At 36.3% G+C, this 5,268-nt stretch overlaps 1 pseudogene; it reads right to left on the reverse strand.

The window, feature by feature from the left end:
• Positions 1-657: 657 nt before the first annotated feature.
• LOC114621146 lies at positions 658-1,988 on the reverse strand (annotated as a pseudogene).
• Positions 1,989-5,268: the final 3,280 nt, after the last annotated feature.

Genomic DNA, 5,268 nt, shown 5'->3' on the forward strand with positions numbered 1-5,268 from the left:
ACAGATTAAGGATAAGGCAGACTGGACAGTAAACCACCTCTTGAAGTTCACCCTCCCTGCATGTGACTCACTCAAAAACTGCTGCAGAGCTCTGGAGATGAGTCAACCAACACTATAAGCATCAAATTTCATCCTAATTGTTTAAATAAACCCAAGATAAATATGTTTTTGCTTGTTGTGGACCAACTATACATACTGTACTGAGGAATACTCTGATAGAAGTACATATGTTATATTGTGTATCACAGCTCTAAAATGGCTTCAACAGCTCCATTTAACCACCACTATAAAGTGCAACTCTGTAATATTCTGCATCTTACCTGGGGCATAAGTATCAATCTACACTGAAAGTACCCCAGCTGCCAAGTTTCCACCACTTCTGAGAAGACCTAGGTATGTGAAAAAGGACTATCCCCATACAAAGAACCAATTTCACAAATCTACTGGTAAGCAAATACATTTATAGAACTGGAACCAGGATGCTAAAGTTGTACTCATTAAAAAGCCATTCACCTACCTTTGGTCTTTAAAAAAGCCTACACTGCAGTATCTTAAACATGTGCATCTCACAATGAAGAAAAGTGGCCTCGCAGTGCAGAATGAGGAGTACGACGTCACTGTGAAGAGCAGCATGCTATGGTTTCAGGAACATCAGCATCACAGCACTGGATTCTGTGCATCAGGATTGAGGTCATTGTTGCCCGAGTTGGGGTGGCTGGGAAGGACATCTGCTCATCCACCTGTGGAGTAGGGTGCACGACTACCAGCTGGTCCTGGGGAATGTCTGCAGCAGCTGCTGCCAAGTTGGTAATAGATTTACTCTTTACATATTGAAAGTCTACATGCCGACTCTTTCCTTCCTCCTTCTCCCAGGACATTCGAATGAAGGGTCTTTGGACATAATTGTAAATGACTTCTGAATGGCCCCCTGGCCTTTTCTTTACTTTTTCTTTGTAAGTAGGATAGCCTTCTAGTCCCAATCTAATCTTCTTAAGACCCCTCTCCTTCAAAACTGATATGGCCACATCTGTTTTCAATGTATTTGAAAAATCCATATAATTTTGTGCTATAAATAATCTGTGAATATTCCTCTCCCATCTGTGGTGGATAATCCTCATCCCAATCAACTACATCATCATCTGTAAGCATTACGATATAGCACTCTCGTTCCCCACTCTGGGCGCTTGCTACCATAAGAGGGAGGATCATTTTTTCCAAATAAAATTCAAACTGTCTACGAGCACCATCATTTGATAACTCATGCATAAGGGCACTGAGATCTCTACATTTAATTGTACTGTATTCAAAAGAGATACAAAGGTAATCGCATGCTTCTCTCAGTTCAGGAATAGATATGCCATCAGGACAGCGGATGATTCCTGTCTTGTAGTAATCCAAAATAGCTCGAAACACAGTAGAACCAATTCCCTCTGCCACCTCATATTCTCCTTTCTCATTGGGATGTGTGAAATTATGTTCCCGGCCAGATCCAAACATCCTGCCCAACATTGTATTTGGCTGTGCAGTAAAAATGGATGGGTCCACAACAAATCTGGTGTTATCCACTATCAGGGTCACTCGCTCAGATGTCCTCACATTCCGAGCCCCTTCTTTTGCATTCTCATACACAAACACCATCTCACCAGATGTCTTACAGCTACCATCTGAGCTTGACTGACTGCTGTTCCTGCTACTGTTCCCAGCACTGCTCATGGAGCCATTTGGGGATGCTCTTTGAGGACGAGGACTGCTTGGACGAGAAGAATTATGGTCTTTTTCTCGTTCAATATGATGCTGCCTTGTTGGTGAAGTCAAATTTCGAGTACAAGGAGTGAGCTGAGACTCTGCTCTCTCATGAGTTGAATCTTGTGATCTGTCACTCGACCTTCGTCTATCTCTTGATCTCTCATGTCCCCCGCTAGCACCATGCAGACTCATTTTGATGTGGTCAACTCCTCCCTTAGCAACACATGAGGCAGTGCGGCCTATTGTGATATGCCTTCTTACAGTTGTCGCTGCAGTGACCCAAAGATGACAGGAAAGGGGCGGGGCACTGGGTTACTCTGCCCTGCTGGCCCTTGAGATGTCCACTGAGGGTCAAGGAGAAAAGCTACGAAATCGAGTGACGCTCCCCTTCCTCAGCCTAATTAACTGGATCCCTCCAGTGTTAGGTGTGAAGCTGCTGCTCCACCAGCTGTGCCTACCATAAAATGACTCTTAATGATATCTTTACTCAAAGATAGGTACTTATTTGGCCAACTTCAGAGAGGCTTCTTCCTGCAGTGTATGTAAACAATTATAGAGATCCATAGCCAGACATTATATAGAAAATGAGAGACTTTGGAACACACAGCTCTAAATGGGATGTTTTCACTAAATCCCTCCTCTCAGAGTTCAGAGAACCCCCAAAAAGAGGAGGCAGAAAGGTGATAGAGGACACCAGGAGAACAATACCCCCTGAGTCAACTGAGCAAGGCTCATATAAACTCATATAAACTCACTGATGCTAAAACAGCCAGAATAAAGCCTATACATGTCTGTAGGAGGTCCTTTGTGCATATATTATAGATTCCAGATTAGTATTTTTATGGGATTCCTAAGTATATGAATGAGTGGATTTTTAATTCTTATGTCTAGTCTTGAGGCTGTTTTTCTTCTGTGGGGTTGCCTTGTCCAACTTCAATGTTATGACTTTTGTTTTATTTTATTATATTTTATTTTGTCATGTTTGTTACCTCCTAGAAGTCAGTAGTTTTTAAGTGAAAGACAGAAAATAAGGGGATCCAGAGGGATTGGGTGGTGAGGAAGGTCTCTGAGTATTAGCAATATAGGAAACTATTATCAAGATATGTTGTAAGAATCTATTTCAATAAACATTAAAAAAAGTAGTTTGTTTCCAGAATGAGACTACCTTGAAGGAAACTAAATTATCATTTGTAAGTGGTTATCAATTGAAGATAGCCTCTAGGTTAGAGATAGGGGTTTCTCTGGGCATTTCTTTAATTTCTTTTTTTCTCATGTTTTATGGTTTATGATTTTGTGTTTTTATGTATTTTCTGTGTAGTGTATGTATTTTCATGTGCATGTTCTTTATGCATCTTTTCTTGATCTCCTCCACCTATTTTTCTGTTATTCCATTTTGGCTTTTTTGCCTATTTGTTTTCTAAAGAATGAGAAAAATGGATTTGAGTTGGATCAATGGGGAGATGAGAAGACGTAATGGAAGGGAAATCCTGGTTAGAATATATTTTGCAAAAATCAATTTTCAATTAAAATATTTAAAGTTTCTCTGTGCATGTCTATGTGTTGACATGTGCACATGAATACAGTCTTCTACAAAGGCCAGAAGTGTCACATCATTTTAGCATTGGGGTTATGAAGTGGCTACATGCTGTCATATGTGGATTTTGGAAATACAACTTGGATCCTTTGCAAGAAGAATACATATTCTTATCTGATTTGAATATTTCTATCCCTAAAATCTACCATTTAAAAAATTTTGAAATGTATACTGATTTTAAAAATCAATTTGTGTCAAACTTCTATACAAATTAAATATTTTACTGCAAACATTCCTATTCATCTTTATACTTTTTGTGACCGCAATTAATAGATTTTTTCATAGAAATAAGATCATACTGTACTGATTTCCCTGTGACTAGTATGTATCACTGAGCATAGTGTTATTCATCGTATTCAATAATTTTACAAAATAAGTTTCCTTCTTCCTAAGAAAGTAGAACATACGTATATATGTAACACATTAGCTTCATCTATTAACCTAACAATTTATATGTGCATTGTTTGTATATCTTGTCAATCAGTTATATTGCTGTGAGTAGTAACTGTGTGGGGGTATTGGTAGGACAAACTGATTTCATTAATTTAGGAATATACATAGAAGTAGGCTTTATAATCCTTTATTTACTTGCCTGAGTAAAGTTCATAATGATGTTTTTAATTGTGTTATTTTACCTTTTAGCAATGGTTCACAAGGATTTTTTTATTGCTTGGACATCTTTTCTAGGATTTTTGAATGGTCTTTTTGATATTATGCATTTATGTGGAAATGAATATCTTATAATTCTAACTTATATTTCATTGATGATTAATGATTGTTTGGCTTTTCATATATATTGGACTGGAATAATTTCAATAAATACTATTGATTTAGACCTTTTTAAGATATTTTGACAGCATTGTTTGCTTTATTTCTTTGAAATAATTAAATATTTTATATAACTTCTTTTCGACATAGCCCTCTCCTACCTCCATTTGTGTGAAGTGAGCTAACAATCCATTAATTTTTTTATGCTTTGGAGGCATACCCAGTACTCACAAAAGTATATATTAACAAAATTTTTCTATATTAATTGTGTTACTTTAGAGGTTTTGGTAAAATGAACTGATCATAAGTGGTCACCTTTATTTTTCATATGTCTACATTGTTTCAATGGTGAATATGTTATTTTTTATCTGAAATCTCAGCATCATACTGTTTGGATATGTTTTGATGTCTGGAAGTGTAATGCTTACAGTTTCATTGCTTGAGTCAAGATATCTTTACCTTTGTGAGATATATTTGTTACAACATAAATTTTGATATTTCTTATATTTTATTTATGTGAACATTATATTTAAATTTTAATGTTGATTTCTATGAAACTTTAGTTCTCTTAGAGTAGTTATTACTCTTATTTCAAATACTACAAATAAGAAGCAAGAAACAATAAGCTCATAGCTGTAGAAGCACTGCAACACCTAATTAGCTTTTTCTAAGATCTGGAAACATTAAAGTAATAGAAGTTTATATAGAAGAGGCTACATAGTAAGACAATAAACCAGAGAGAGATTTAAGGATCAATCTAGCTTTTATTCAAACAATGCACAATCACAAAAATTACTAACGGGCTCTAAAAATAACTGAATATATTTTAAATGTAGCACCTACAATGATATAACGACCTCTCACAGGTCACCATATCTTACTCATCTTCATATTGTTAAACTTTCAGAAAAGATTCTAAAACATGAAACTGTGTATGACAAATCATATTAAAATCATAGTATTTAGCCTTTGCTTTTAGATATTAGGACTTTTTGCAGTGTAAATGACATCTGTTAACATATAAATATTTCCAATGGATTAACTCATTGTGGTATCTGTCAAAGCCTGCTTCTGAGAACAAAGCAAATTCCTTCCAATGAATGCCTACCATTTCCAACCCCCAAATCATCTACTTTCAAGATACAATGTTGTGTTAGTAT

The sequence above is a fragment of the Grammomys surdaster genome, unplaced genomic scaffold (genome assembly GCF_004785775.1).
Source record: "Grammomys surdaster isolate TR1022 unplaced genomic scaffold, NIH_TR_1.0 60, whole genome shotgun sequence".
In the NCBI taxonomy this organism is placed as follows: Eukaryota; Metazoa; Chordata; class Mammalia; order Rodentia; family Muridae; genus Grammomys; species Grammomys surdaster.